This window comes from Lolium perenne, chromosome 2 (genome assembly GCF_019359855.2).
Source record: "Lolium perenne isolate Kyuss_39 chromosome 2, Kyuss_2.0, whole genome shotgun sequence".
In the NCBI taxonomy this organism is placed as follows: Eukaryota; Viridiplantae; Streptophyta; class Magnoliopsida; order Poales; family Poaceae; genus Lolium; species Lolium perenne.
In genome coordinates, this window is record NC_067245.2 from 243,205,309 (window position 1) to 243,222,135 (window position 16,827).

The following is a 16,827-nucleotide window of genomic DNA, read 5'->3' on the forward strand; positions in this document are numbered from 1 at the left end:
TATGGGAGAAGAAAAAAGATGATTCTGAGAAAAAAATTTCATTAGCGGCTTGGGATATGGTTTGGAATCCAAAAGACAAAGGGGGACTAGGAATACTTCATATGAAAACACAGAATCAAGCCTTACTTATGAAATATCTGGACAAGTTTTATAATAAAAAGGATCTGCAGTGGGTTGATTTTGTATGGTCATCATATTATCAAAATTTAGTACCCCATGCCGCTGATAATTGTGGATCTTTCTGGTGGAGATCGGTTATGAAATTATCACCAATTTATAGAGGAGTATCCCAATGCACAGTTGGTCAAGGTTCATCAGTGTTATTCTGGAAAGATGATTGGAACCATGGTATCGTGCAAAATAACTATCCATGCTTATACTCATACATTTTAAATGAGGACTGTTCAGTGGCTGATTTCTGCTCAACCAATGACCTTAGGGATTTGTTCCACTTGCCCTTAACTCCTGAAGTTTTCAACGAGTGGGAACAACTACAAAGTACCACAGAACAAAACCTGCATATTACTTTGCAGAATGATACATGGAAATATAAATGGGGAGGGAAATTTACATCTAAAAGCTTCTACAACTATTGCTTTTGAAACATAACACCACCGACTCCTTTTTTATGGATATGGAAATCAAAACTTTGGCCAAAACTAAAATTCTTTGCATGATTATTATTGGCGGACATACTTAATACGAGAAATATGCTCAAAAGGAGGAATATTAATATTGGAAATAATTTCACTTGCCCCTTATGCAACATTGGAGAAGAAGAAACACTTGTACACCTATTCTTGAAATGCCCCTTTAGTTCTAGTTGTTGGCCCAGATTAAACATAACGTTGCTTGATGCAAACTACAAAATAGACATCATATCCCAGGCTCACTCAACGCATCAGGGTCCACTCTTCTTTGAGAAAATTATCATTCGTGCGTGGGGAATCTAGAAAGAGAGAAACAATCTTATTTTTAGGAATATTAGACCAGCTAGAGCATCTTGGAGAGAAAGATTTTACTCCGACTTACTTTTTCTTAGGTTCAGGGCACCTCAAAACATGGTGGATCACATTTATAGTCTTATAGACACATTATAATTTTTCTTTTCTTGACCGTCATTGTAAAGGTTGTTTACACCAAACTATGTAAATATCTGTGGTAATGAATGGAATACCACAGTAGGAGCCTCTCCTATCGTGTCTTTGTCGAAAAAAACACAACCAAAATACTTTGCCCCAACTTACAGTGAGGTTGTCAATCTCACTGGTTTTGCTGAAAACAAAGGATTCGACGTATAGTGTGGAAAGTGATGTTTGTTTGCAGTGAAATAAAGAGAGATCAGTGGTTTGCAGTAGATGGATTTATCAGTGTAAAAGATAGGACAGGTGTTGATACGTCTCCAACGTATCTATAATTTCTTATGTTCCATGCTTGTTTTATGACAATACCTACATGTTTTATACACACTTTATGTCATTATTATGCGTTTTCTGGAACTAACCTATTGACGAGATGCCAAAGTGCCAGTTCCTGTTTTCTGCTGTTTTTGGTTTCAGAAATCCTAGTAAGGAAATATTCTCGGAATTGGACGAAATCAACGCCCAGTATCTTATATTTCAAGGAAGCTTCCAGAGCACCGAAGAGGGGCCAGAGGAGAGGCCCAGGGCCACCACACGTGGTGGCGGCGCGGCCAAGGGGGGGGCGCCCCCCTGGTGTGTGGAGCCCCCGTGGCCCCTCCGACTCCGACTCTTGGCCTATTTAAGCCTTCCTGACCTAAAACATCGAGACGAATAAGCCACGGTACGAGAAACCTTCCAGAGCCGCCGCCATCGCGAAGCCAAGATCTGGGGGACAGGAGTCTCTGTTCCGGCACGCCGCCGGGACGGGGAAGTGCCCCCGGAAGGCATCTCCATCGACACCACCGCCATCTTCATCACCGCTGCTGCTTCCCATGATGAGGAGGGAGTAGTTCTCCCTCGAGGCTAAAGGCTGTACCGGTAGCTATGTGGTTACTCTCTCTCTCCCATGTACTTCAATACAATGATCTCATGAGCTGCCTTACATGATTGAGATCCATATGATGAGCTTTGTAATCTAGATGTCGTTATGCTATTCAAGTGGATTTTACTTATGTGATCTCCGGAGACTCCTTGTCCCACATGTGTAAAGGTGACAGTGTGTGCACCGTGTGGGTCTCTTAGGCTATATTTCACAGAATACTTATTCACTGAGTTATGATTTGAGTTGGATGTCTCTATGAAATTGTGGTGTGTTAGTACCTCCTATGAATGCTCACAGTGACAGCGTGGGGTGTTTATTAGTACTTGGGAATACATCTTTAAGGTTTACCTACATGATGAATTAGAGTTTGTTATCTTGCCAGAGTGTAATTCAGAATAGCATAGTGAAGTGCTTATTTATATTCATTTATGATTGCAATGTTGAGAGTGTCCACTAGTGAAAGTATGATCCCTAGGCCTTGTTTCCGAACATCAAAACACCGTTTATTTACTGTTCTGTTGCATGTTTACTCGCTGCCATATTTATTTCAGATTGCTATTACCACTCATATCCATCCATATTACTTGTATTTCACTATCTCTTCGCCGAACTAGTGCACCTATACATCTGACCAGTGTATTAGGTGTGTTGGGGACACAAGAGACTTCTTGTATCGTGATTGCAGGGTTGCTTGAGAGGGATATCTTTGACCTCTTCCTCCCTGAGTTCGATAAACCTTGGGTGATTCACTTAAGGGAAACTTGCTGCTGTTCTACAAACCTCTGCTCTTGGAGGCCCAATACTGTCTACAGGAAAAGAAGCCAACAGTAGACAGCAAGCTATTTTCTGGCGCCGTTGTCGGGGAGGAAAGGTAAAAGGCACTCACACTCCGGTCCCAGGTAACTAAGTTATTTTCTGGCGCCGTTGTGAGTGCTCGAAGCTATTTCCTTTAGATCCTGCAATTGAATCTTTTTGTTTCTTGTTTTTCACTAGCTAGGCATAATGGAAAGTAACAGTGAGCTTTTTAAGCTATTTCCTGAGTTAATACATGGATTGTTTGATGCGAAAATTAAAAAACCTATGGAACCTTATTTGCATGCTAGTAGTAATGATATTAGTATGAACGCTTTGAACACCATTGTTGCTAATACTATGGAAAATTCTAAGCTTGGGGAAGCTGGTTTTGATGAGCATGACATTTTTAGTCCCCCAAGCATTGAGGAGAAAATTTTCTTTGATGATACTTTGCCTCCTATTTATGATGATTATAATGATAGTAGTCTTTTGGTGCTGGCTACTATGGAGAGTAAATTTTATTATGATTATACTATGCCTCCTACACTTTATGAGAATAATAATGATAGCTACTTTGTTGAATTTGCTCCCACTATAATTAATAAGAATGACTATGCTTATGTTGGGAGTAGTAATAATTTTATGCATGTAGCTCATGATAAGAATGTTTCATTTGATAGTTATATTGTTGAGTTTGTTCATGATGCTACTGAAAATCTTTATGAGAGAGGAAAATATGGTTGTAGAAGTTTTCATGTTACTAAAACACCTCTCTTTTTGCTGAAAATCTTGAAGTTGCGCTTGTCTAATCTTTCTATGTTTGTTGCATTATGCTTCATGAATTTATTTATTTACAAGATTACTTTTCATAGGAAGTGGGTTAGGCTTAAATTTGTTTCATATTTGCTTTTTGATGCTCTCTTTTGCTTCAACTCTTATTTCTTGCGAGCGCATCATTAAAATTGCTGAGCCCATCTTAATGGCTATAAAGAAAGCACTTCTTGGGAGATAACCCATGTTTTTATTTTACTACAGCACTTTTGTTTTATATTTGATTCTTGGAAGTTGTTACTACTGTAGCAACCTCTCCTTATCTTTATTTTATTGCATTGTTGTACCAAGTAAAGTCTTTGATAGTAAGGTTGATACTAGATTTGGATTACTGCGCAAAAACAGATTTCTTAATGTCACGAATTTGGGCAGGGTTCTCTGTAGGTAACTCAGAAAAATCTGCCAATTTACGTGCATGATCCTCAGATATGTACGCAACTTTCATTAGTTTGGAGCTTTTTCATCTGAGTAAGTTTAGTGCCCCAGAAAATTTCGTCTTTACAGACTATTCTGTTTTGACAGATTCTGCCTTTTATTTCGCATTGCCTCTTTTGCTGTGTTGAATGGATTTCTTTGTTCCATTAACTTTCAGAAGCTTTGTGAAATGTCCAGAAGTGTTAACAATGATTATGTCACCTCTGAACATGTGAATTTTTGATTATGCACTAACCCTCTAATGAGTTTGTTTCGAGTTTGGTGTGGAGGAAGTTTTCAAGGGTCAAGAGAGGAGAATGATATATGATCAAGAAGAGTGAAAAGTCTAAGCTTGGGGATGCCCCCGTGGTTCATCCCTGCATATTTCAAGAAGACTCAAGCGTCTAAACTTGGGGATGCCCAAGGCATCCCCTTCTTCATCAACAATTTATCAGGTTTCTTCTATTGAAACTATATTTTTATTCCGTCACATCTTATGTACTTTACTTGGAGCGTCTGTGTGCTTTTATTTTAGTTTTGTTATTTTCATTCTCTGAATAAATGCTTGTGTGGGAGAGAGACACGCTCCGCTGGTTCATATGAACACATGTGTTCTTAGCTTTTAATGTTCATGGCGAAGGTTGAAACTGCTTCGTTAATTGTTATATGGTTGGAAACAGAAAATGCTACATGTGGTAGTGGTATAATGAAACACTTGCATAATCTTGTAGATCATTGAGCTTTGATAAGTTGATTCTTTGCAAACGTTTTGAGGTATTTAGATGGTAAGGCTTGCTGGATAAATAAGTTAAAATTAGTAGTGGATTGTTGTCTTTAAGCTTGTGTCGTACTACAAACTCTATTTAAATAGTTGAAGGTGTAGTTGGACTTGATAGCTTTCCATGTCTGAGAGTTCATCGTAATAACTAAGTTGTGCTGAAGGTCGAGGGAGCTAGCGGGGTACTTGTGCCACCGTGAACGGCCCTCCTTGGAGTAAATTTTAATCATGCTCTTAATGATGAACCTGCTAGTTGTTTGCAATAAGCTTGTGAGTTCTTTTTGACTAATGTTAAGCTACAGTTTTTGGCACTTCCACCATCCAAATTTGCTAGCCTCTTTGGTACTGTGCATTGCCTTTTGCTCACATTGAGAATTGTGCATACTTCGCCGGTACATCCAAACCCGTGGGAGGACTTTCTCTTGTTCTCCTACACATAAGCCCATACATCTCCTCAAAACAGCCACCATACCTACCTACCACAGCATTTCCATAGCTATTCCGAGATATATTGCCATGCAACTTCCATTTTACATTACATGTTGTCATTTATTATTTATATATTGCTTTGCATGATCCTATACAGGTGATGTGTGGTTTACTCATGTTACGCTAGATCATTGCACATCCTGCTACACTGGCAGAGGCATACAATTTTATATATCATGTTTTATTCATTATGAGTTATTTGTACCAAAAAGTGTGTTTTCATATTAGGATGTTGCCCCTAAAAGTAAAAAGATCCATGGAGGCCATCAAAAAGAGAAAAAGAAAAGAAAGAAAAAATAGAAAAGAAAAAGAAAAGGAAAAAAAAAGAATAAAGAAAAAGGGGGCAGCATAACTATCTTTTATCCACACTTGTGCTCATGTTTTAGCACCTGCATTATTTATAGTCATCATTTGTGCTCATGTTTAGCACCTACACTCCATATGAGAGAGTTTTCATGTTTTACTAGTATAACTATGTGGGAAATTTACACTATAGAACTTGGGTTGTATATTCCAATGATGAGCTTCCTCAAAAGTGCTCTAGGTCTTCGTGAGCAACCAAGTTGGATGCACCCCCACTAGTTCCATTGGAGAGCTTTCATACACATATAGCTCTATGTGCATCCGTTGCATGGCAATCACTACTCCTTGCATAGCTTCGATTATAAGACTTCCTCTTGTCTAATAATCACTTATAGCTTTGTAAGACTTTCATCCATTTGGCCTTCCAAACCCCCATTAACGTTCTTTATGCCATAACATCCTGGTGCTAATACCAAATTCTTGCGCTCACCGGTTGAGTAGACTTCAAAACAGTTGATTCATGACGTTCATGTTTATGTTTACTTGACTGAATCCTTCTTATGTTGTGAAAATTTACTTGATGCTTGGAATGAAGGATAGAACTTCTACGCTGAATACTTAACACATCTTTAATGAACTTTGTACGGTTTCATGTCTTTGAAGCAATAGTTCATGAAAACTTCTAGCTTGTTTAACTCTTGCATTATCATCTCTTATATCAATATAGACATTTGCTTTGAGTGATTTGATCTCAGCATATCCTTTACATTATTATTGGATCGAGATTATGTTGGTAGCATGTCACTTCAGAAATTATCTTTGTTATCGTTTACCTACTCGAGGACAAGTAGGAACTAAGCTTGGGGATGCTGATATGTCTCCAACGTATCTATAATTTATTATGTTCCATGCTTGTTTTATGACAATACCTACATGTTTTATACACACTTTGTGTCATTATTATGCATTTTCCGGAACTAACCTATTGACGAGATGCCGAAGTGTCAGTTCCTGTTTTCTGCTGTTTTTGGTTTCAGAAATCCTAGTAAGGAAATATTCTCGGAATTGGACGAAATCAACGCCCAGTATCTTATATTTCAAGGAAGCTTCCAGAGCACCGAAGAGGGGCCAGAGGAGAGGCCCAGGGCCACCACACGTGGTGGCGGCGCGGCCAAGGGGGGGCGCCCCCCTGGTGTGTGGAGCCCCCGTGGCCCCTCCGACTCCGACTCTTGGCCTATTTAAGCCTTCCTGACCTAAAACATCGAGACGAATAAGCCACGGTACGAGAAACCTTCCAGAGCCGCCGCCATCGTGAAGCCAAGATCTGGGGGATAGGAGTCTCTGTTCCGACACGCCGCCGGGACGGGGAAGTGCCCCCGGAAGGCATCTCCATCGACACCACCGCCATCTTCATCACCGCTGCTGCTTCCCATGATGAGGAGGGAGTAGTTCTCCCTCGAGGCTAAAGGTTGTACCGGTAGCTATGTGGTTAATCTCTCTCTCCCATGTACTTCAATACAATGATATCATGAGCTGCCTTACATGATTGAGATCCATATGATGAGCTTTGTAATCTAGATGTCGTTATGCTATTCAAGTGGATTTTACTTATGTGTTCTCCGGAGACTCCTTGTCCCACGTGTGTAAAGGTGACAGTGTGTGCACCGTGTGGGTCTCTTAGGCTATATTTCACAGAATACTTATTCACTGAGTTATGATTTGAGTTGGATGTCTCTATGAAATTGTGGTGTGTTAGTACCTCCTATGAATGCTCACAGTGACAGCGTGGGGTGTTTATTAGTACTTGGGAATACATCTTTAAGGTTTGCCTACATGATGAATTAGAGTTTGTTATCTTGCTAGAGAGTAATTCAGAATAGCATAGTGAAGTGCTTATTTATATTCATTTATGATTGCAATGTTGAGAGTGTCCACTAGTGAAAGTATGATCCCTAGGCCTTGTTTCCGAACATCAAAACACCGTTTATTTACTGTTCTGTTGCATGTTTACTCGCTGCCATATTTATTTCAGATTGCTATTACCACTCATATCCATCCATATTACTTGTATTTCACTATCTCTTCGCCGAACTAGTGCACCTATACATCTGACAAGTGTATTAGGTGTGTTGGGGACACAAGAGACTTCTTGTATCGTGATTGCAGGGTTGCTTGAGAGGGATATCTTTGACCTCTTCCTCCCCGAGTTCGATAAACCTTGGGTGATTCACTTAAGGGAAACTTGCTGCTGTTCTACAAACCTCTGCTCTTGGAGGCCCAACACTGTCTACAGGAAAAGAAGCCAACAGTAGACAGCAGGGGTCCACAGTTCACTAGAGGTGTCTCTCCATAAAGATAAATAACATGATGGGTAAAGAAATTACAGCTGGGCAATTGACAGAATAAAGACCATACATGATGAGGTGATTACTATGAGATTCATGTGGGCATTACAACAAGATTCATAGACCGTAATCCAACTGTATCTATGACTAATAATCCACCTTCAGGTTAGCATCCGCACCCCTTTCAGTATTAAGTTGCAAACAACAGATTATTGCATTAAGTAAAGTGTGTAAAGTAAACAATAGAATTATCCTTGGATAAAGAATTGTTGTTTTATCCCTAGTAGTAACAACACATCTACAACCTCAGGAGTTATTGTCACTCTCCCAGATTACTAGAGGCATGAACCCACTATCGAGCATAAATACTCCCTCTTGGAGTCACAAGCACATACTTGGCCAGAGCATCTACTAGCAACGGAGAGCATGCAAGATCACAAATAACATATAAACAGGTCTATAATCAACTCAACCATAGTATTCAATATTCATCGGATCCCAGCAAACACACCATGTAGCATTACATAAAGATGATCTTGACCATGATAGGTAGCTCACAAGATCTAAACATGAAGCATAATGAGTAGAAGACAACCATCTAGCTACTGCTATGGACCCGTAGTCCAGAGATGAACTACTCACGCATCACTTCGGAAGCGGGCATGGTGATGAAGAGGCCTCCGGTGATGATCTCCCTCTCCGGCAGGGTGCCGGGAAGAGCTTCATAACCCTCCCGAACTAGGGTCGACAATGGCGGCGGCTACGGAACTTTTCGTGGATGGAGGGTTAGGTGTTTAGGTTTTTCCCGAGGATGTGAATATAGGCGAAAGGGCGAGGTCGATGGACGCCCGAGGGGCCCACACCACCCCTAGGTGCGACCAGGGTGTGGCCGGCGCCTAGGCATAGCTTGGCCGCCTCCTGGATCTTCTCCGTCTCTCCTTTGGACTTTGTCTTCATGACAGTAAAATACGAACTTCGGCTTTTGTTTCTTTCAATTCCGAGAATATTTCCTGTACAACTTTTCTGAAACACAAAAATAGCAGAAAACAGGAACTGGCACTGTGGCATCTTGTTAATAGGTTAGTTCCAGAAAATGCATAAAAATGCCACGAAGTGTAAACAAAACATATAGAAGTTTGTGTAAAACAAGCATGGAGCATCAAAATTATAGATACGTTTGCTACGTATCTGCATGCCCAAGCTTAACTCCTGCTCGTCCTCGAGTAGGTAAGTGATAACAAAATTAGTTTTTGAGGTGACACAAAGCCAACACAATCTTGATCAAGTTATTGTAAAAGTATTGTAAGATGAGATCAAAGTACTCTAAACATAGGCATGATAGATATAATTCTAACAATAGAACTTAGCAACTATGTTACAACATGAGAAATAACTCAAACAAAATATCATGAATAATAGTGCACTGAAAGCAACTGTTTGTTTTTTTAGGATAGAGAAAACATAGCAAAGCGGTATTCAGCTTGTCCTTCATGGAATAGCAAAACATAAATGTCAGGACACCTTTAAAGTTCAAAAGGGTGACTAGATACAAATAATTTGAGAACAAAAAATAATATAATTATTAATCAATCAATAATAGATTTTGGGACTATGCACATTATACTCAGAATGACAACTATTCTCTATTAATTGATGCATAAAGTTAGAAGATGAAGACTAAAAATAAAAAATAAAAGAAAGGCCCTTCGCAGAGGGAAGCAAGATTACTCATGTGCTAGAGCTTTTTATTTTGAATAAAATAGAGGTGTTGAAAATGTATTTTGAGACATATGTATGTCTATGTCAACGACTGGTATCAAATGGTCTATCATCCTTTCATATTTAATGGCTTCAAGAGTGGCTCCCATAGAGAGAACAATAAAGTTCCTCTTCTCCTTTGTTTGGATAAACTAAGTTCATGATTTCTCAAGCCCATAGTGTTAGGAGATTTATTTGATTATTTGTTTATTTTATATTTAGTGGGTTGGGCACCCTCTTTCCTGCTCTTTTTGCAATATTAGGGACTAGCACATTATGCATGCTAGTCCCAAAATAAACATGAAAGAGATAATAAAGCATTCAACACTTCCTCATGAGATAAAACAGAAACACAAAACAGGTAATAATTTTTGAAGGTTTTAAAGGTAGCACACAAGCAATTTAGTTTGGAGTGGCGGTGAAATACCACGTATAGGTAGGTATGGTGGAAACAATTGGAAAATTTTAGTTTTTGGGAGTTGGATGCACGAGTAGAGATCATACTCAGTACAAGTGAAGGTAGCAAAAGAATAGGAGCGACCAATTAAGAGAGAAATAATGACCATAATCATACTCAGTACATAGTGTCTTGAAAGATGACCCGATATTTTTGTTGATGAAGAAGGAAATGTCTTGGTTATCCCCAAGCTTTGACGCTTGTAACTCTAGGATATTTATTGGGGTGCCATGGGCATACCTAAGCTTGAGCTTTTGTCCATCCTTCATCTCATCACATCATTCTTCTCTCCCTACACTTGAAAACTACCTTCATACAAAACTTCACACAATTTTCATTAGCAGTAATAGTGCAATAAAAATAACAAATCTACTTTGGTTCAGATCTAAAATAAGTAAAATATCCATTAAAACATTAGCTACTTTAGCAACTTCTTTTAAAAACTATTTCTCTCAAAATAACTTAAAAAGAAAACGATTAAGAGGCAAATGCAAATAGTGGCAGAAATCTGTCAAAACAGAACAACACGTAAAGATTGATTTTTTCGAAACTCCTCTATTGCTCAAATAGAAAAGTGCAAAACTAATGGAAGTTAGATAATAACCCGGGACATATGATCAAAAATTATCAGATCAATCCGACGTTCTGACTAAGAATACATTTTTTTGTGGCGGCACAAAATATGTTTCACGACAGCAGCTTCTTCAAATCTTACCTTCTTCCTAATAGAGGCTATCCTTGGCAAAAAAAAATGAAATAAAAAGGATAAGGAGAGGTTATTACAGAGGTAAAACTTTCAAGACTCAATAAAAAAAATTACAGAAAGAAAACATGGGTTATCTCCCAAGAGTGCTTTTCTTTAACGCCTTTCAGCTAGGCGTAGAAAACTTGAATCAACTATTTTCAAGTGAAGAAGCATCAACATCCTAATTTTTCCTAATAATAGAATCAAAAGGTAACTTATTTTTATTTCTAGGGAAGTGTTCCATACTTTTTTAGTGGGAATTGATATTTAATAATCCCATCTCTCATATCAATAGCAGCACCAATAGTTCTAAGAAAAGGTCTTCCCAAAACAATAGGATAAGAAGCATTGCATTCAATATCCAAAACAACAAAATCAACAGGGACAAAGTTATTATTAACCATAATGAAAACATCATTAACTCTCCCCAAAGGTTTCTTCTTAGCAATATCAGCAAAATGAACATCCAAATTACATTTTTTCAAAGGTGGAAAATCAAGCATATCATAAATTTTTCTAGACATAACAGAGATGCTCGCACCAAGATCACATAAATCTTTGCAATCAAAGTTATTCACTCTCACCTTCATGATGGGCTGCCAACCATCTTCTAACTTCCTAGGAATAGAACAGTGATTTGCAGTAGATGGATTTATCAGTGTAAAAGAAAGGACCGGGGTCTACAGTTTACTAGAGGTGTCTCTCCATAAAGATAAATAACATGTTGGGTAAACAAACTAGAGCTGGGCAATTGATAGAATAAAGACCATACATGATGAGATGATTACTATGAGATTCATTTGGGAATTACAACAAGATTTATAGACCGTAATCCAACTATATCTATGACTAATAATCCATCTTCAGGTAAGCATCCGCACCCCTTTCAGTATTAAGTTGCAAGCAACAGATTATTGCATTGAGTAAAGTGTGTAAAGTAAACAATATAATTATACTTGGATAAAGCGTTGTTGTTTTCTCCCTAGTAGCAACAACACATCTACAACCTCAGGAGTTACTGTCACTCTCCCAGATTACTAGAGGCATGAAACCACTATCGAGCATAAATACTCCCTCTTGGAGTCTGATACGTCTCAAACGTATCTATAATTTCTTATGTTCCATGTTACTTTTATGATGATACTCACATGTTTTATACACACTTTACATCATTTATACGCATTTTCCAGCACTAACCTATTAACGAGATGCCGAAGAGCCAGTTGCTATTTTCTGATGTTTTTGGTTTCAGAAATCCTACAAAGGAAATATTCTCAGAATTGGACGAAATCAACGCCCAGGGTCTTATTTTTCCACGAAGCTTCCAGAAGACCAAAGAGGATACAAAGTGGGGCCACGAGGTGGCGACACACTAAGGCGGCGCGGCCAAGGAGGGGCCCGCGCCGCCCTAGTGTGTGGGCCCCTCGTGACGCCTCCAACCCTGCCCTTCCGCATACTTAAAGCCTCCGTCGCGAAAACCCTAAAGAGATAAGCCACGATACGGAAAACCTTCTAGAGCCGCCGCCATCGCGAAGTCAAGTACGGGGGATAGAAGTCTCTGTTCCGGCACGCCGTCGGGACGGGGAATTGCCCCCGGAAGCCATCTCCACCGCCATCTTCATCGCCGCTGCTGACTCCCATGATGAGGAGGGAGTAGTTCTCCCCCGAGGCTGAGGGCTCTACCGGTAGCTATGTGGTTCATCTCTCTTTCCCATGTGATCCTTATGTGATCATGAGCTTTGTATCACTATTAATCTATGTGCTACTCTAGTGATGTTATTAAAGTAGTCTATTCCTCCTCCATGATGTAATGTTGACAGTGTGTGCATCATGTAGTACTTGGCGTAGGTTATGATTGTAATCTCTTGTAGATTATGAAGTTAACTATTACTATGATATTATTGATGCGATCTATCCCCCCTTTCATAGCTATTGTTGACAGTGTGTATGCTATGTTAGTACTCGGTCTAAATTGCAACGGTCTATTATGCATTCTAGAGGTTACTTAAATATGAACTCCGGATGTTGTGGAGCTTGTTTACTCCGGCTTGAGGTGTGCTTTTATAGCCCTACACAATGAATGGGGTTTGTTATCCAACAAGAGAGTGTAGAGTATTTTTATTATGTGATCATTGTTGAGAGTGTCCACTAGTAAAAGTAGGATCCCTAGGCCTTGTTTCTAAGCATTGAAACCCCATTTCCAACAAGTTCTGTTACATGTTTGCTTGCTGCCATCTTTATTTCAGATTGCAATTACTACTTACAATCATCCATATTACTTGTATTTCACTATCTCTTCGCCGAACTAGTGCACCTATACATCTTACAAGTTTATTAGGTGTGTTGGGGACACAAGAGACTTCTTGTATCGTAATTGCAGGGTTGCTTGAGGGGGATATCTTTGACCTCTACCTCCCTGAGTTCGATAAACCTTGGGTGATTCACTTAAGGGAAACTTGCTGCTGTTCTACAAACCTCTGCTCTTGGAGGCCCAACACTGTCTACAGGAATAGAAGCGTGCGTAGACATCAAGCTATTTTCTGGCGCCGTTGCCGGGGACGTGAAGGAAAAGTACACCACAGAGATTTCTAACTCCCACGTCAACTGCACGCCAGCAAGCTATTTTCTGGCGCCGTTGCCGGGGAGGTAAGGTAAAAGGTATTCACATCCTCCGACTACTAAGCTATTTCCTAGCACTGTTGCCGGTGTGTGAGTGCTCGAAGCTATTTCCTTTAGATTCTGCATATATATCTTTTTGTTTCTTGTTTTTTTATTTCACTAGTTAGGCTTAATGGAAAACAACAACAAAATTAGGGATCTTTATAGTATTTATCTTGAATTAGGACATGATGTGTTTGAAGAGAGAATTTAAAAACCATGGAACTTTGTTTGCAAAATAGTTGTAGCAATGTTATTAGCATGAACTCTTTGAACACCATTATTGCTAATGCTATGGAAAAATCTAAGCTTGGGGAAGCTGGTTTTGATGAGCATGATATTTTTAGTCCCCCAAGTTTTGAGGAGAAAATTTTCTTTGATGATACTTTGCCTCCCATTTATGATAATTATAATGATAGTGGTATTTTGGTGCCACATACTATGGAGGATAAAGTTTATTATGATTATACCATGCCTGCAATTTATGATGATTACAATGATGGTTGTGATAGTTTTACTCCCACTATTACTAATAAAATTGATTATGCTTATGTGGAGAGTAATGATACTTTTGTGCATGTGAATAAGAATGCTTTATGTGATAGTTATATTGTTGAGTTTGTTCATGATGCTACTGAAAGTTATTATGAGAGAGGGAAACATGGTTATATGCATCTAAATAATATTAAGTTTCCCCTCTTTATGTTGAGAATCTTGAAGTTGCGCTTGTGCTGCCTTTCTATGCTTGTTGCATTATGCTTACATGACTTGTTTATTTACAAGATTCCTTTTCATAGGAAGTGGGTTAGGCTTAAATTTGTTTCATACTTGCTTTTTGATGCTCTCTTTTGCTTCAACTCTTATTTCTTGCGAGTGCATCATTAAATTTACTGAGCCCATCTTAATGGCTATAAAGAAAGCACTTCTTGGGAGATAACCCATGTTTTTATTTTGCTACTGTTTTGTTGTGTCTTGGAAGTTGTTACTACTGTAGCAACCTGTCCTTATCTTTATTTTATTGCATTGTTGTGCCAAGTAAAGTCTTTGATAGTAAGGTTCATACTAGATTTGGATTACTACGCAGAAACAGATTTCTTGCTGTCACGAATTTGAGTAGAATTCTCTGTAAGTAACTCAGAAAAATCTGCCAATTTACGTGAGTGATCCTCAGATATGTACGAAACTTTCATTCAATTTGAGAATTTTCATATGAGCAAGTTAAGTGCCCCAGAAAAATTCGTCTTTACGGACTGTTCTGTTTTGACAGATTCTGCATTTTATTTTGCATTGCATGTTTTGCTATGTTTGATGGATTTCTTTGTTCCATTAACTTTTAGTAGCTTTGTGCAATGTCCAGAAGTGTTAAGAATGATTATGTCACCTCTGAATATGTGAATTTTTGATTATGCACTAACCCTCTAATGAGTTTGTTTTGAGTTTGGTGTGGAGCAAGTTTTCAAGGATCAAGAGAGGAGGATGATACAATATGATCAAGAAGAGTGAAAAATCTAAGCTTGGGGATGCCCCCGTGGTTCATCCCTGCATATTTCAAGAAGACTCAAGCATCTAAGCTTGGGGATGCCCAAGGCATCCCCTTCTTCATCGACAACTTATCAGGTCACCTCTAGTGAAACTATATTTTTATTCCGTCACATCTTATGTGCTTTACTTGGAGCGTCTGTGTGTTTTATTTTCGTTTTGTTATTTTCATTCTCTGAATAAATTCATGCTTATGTGGGAGAGAGACACGCTCCGCTTTTTCATATTGAACATTAGTGTTCTTAGCTTTACTTTTAATGTTCATGGCGAAGGTTGAAACTGCTTCGTTCATTGTTATTTGGTTGGAAACAGAAAATGCTTCATGTGGTAATTGGTGTAATGTCTTGAATAATTTGATACTTGGCAATTGTTGTGCTCAAATAGATCATGTTTAAGCTCTTGCATCATGTACTTTGCACCTATTAATGAAGAAATACCATAGAGCTTGTTGAAATTTGGTTTGCATGATTGGTCTCTCTAAAGTCTAGATATTTTCTGGTAAAGTGTTTGAACAACAAGGAAGACAGTGTAGAGTCTTATAATGCTTGCAATATGTTCTTATGTAAGTTTTGCTGTACCGGTTCATACTTGAGTTTGCTTCAAACAACCTTGCTAGCCTAAGCCTATTATTGAGAGGGATTACTTCTCGTGCATCCAAAATCTTTGAGCCAAAAACTATGCCATTTGTGTCCACCATACCTACCTACTACATGGTATTTCTCTGCCATTCCAAAGTAAATTGCTTGAGTGCTACCTTTAAAATTCCATTCTTTGTCTTTGCAATATATAGCTCATGGGAAAAATAGCTTAAAAACTATTGTGATGAAGAATATGTCGCTTATGTATCTTATTTCTTATAAGTTGCTTGTTGAGCGGTAACCATGTTCCTGGGGACGCCATCAACTATTACACCTTTGTTGAATATCATGTGAGTTCCTATGCATGTTCGTCTTGTCTGAAGTAAGAGTGATTTATCATGATCAAATGGTTTGAGTATGCATATTGTTAGAGAAGAACATTGGGCCGCTAACTAAAGCCATGATCCATGGTGGAAGTTTCAGTTTGGACAACAATCCTCAATCTCTTATGAGAATATTATTTGTTGTTGAATTCTTATGCATTAAAGAGGAGTCCATTATCTGTTGTCTATGTTGTCCCGGTATGGATGTCTAAGTTGAGAATAATCAAAAGCGAGAAATCCAATGCGAGCTTTCTCCTTAGACCTTTGTACAGGCGGCATAGAGGTACCCCTTTGTGACACTTGGTTGAAACATATGCTATGCAATGATAATCCATGTAAATCCAAGCTAATTAGGACAAGGTGCGAGCACTATTGGTATACTATGCATGAGGCTTGCAACTTATAAGATATCTTATGCATAACACATATGAATTATTACTACCGTTGACAAAATTGTTTCTATGTTTTCAAAATAAATAGCAATCCATGCTTCCCTCTGCGAAGGGCCATTGTTTTACTTTTATGTTGAGTCAGTTTACCTATTTCTTTTTGTCTTAGAAGCAAACACTTGTGTCAACTGTGTGCATTGATTCCTACATACATGGTTATTTGCATTCATCATATTACTTTGTGTTGACAATTATCCATGAGATAAACATGTTGAAGTTGAAAGCAATCACTGAAACTTATATCTTCCTTTGTGTTGCTTCAAAACTTTCTACTAAGAATCTATTGCTTTATGAGTTAACT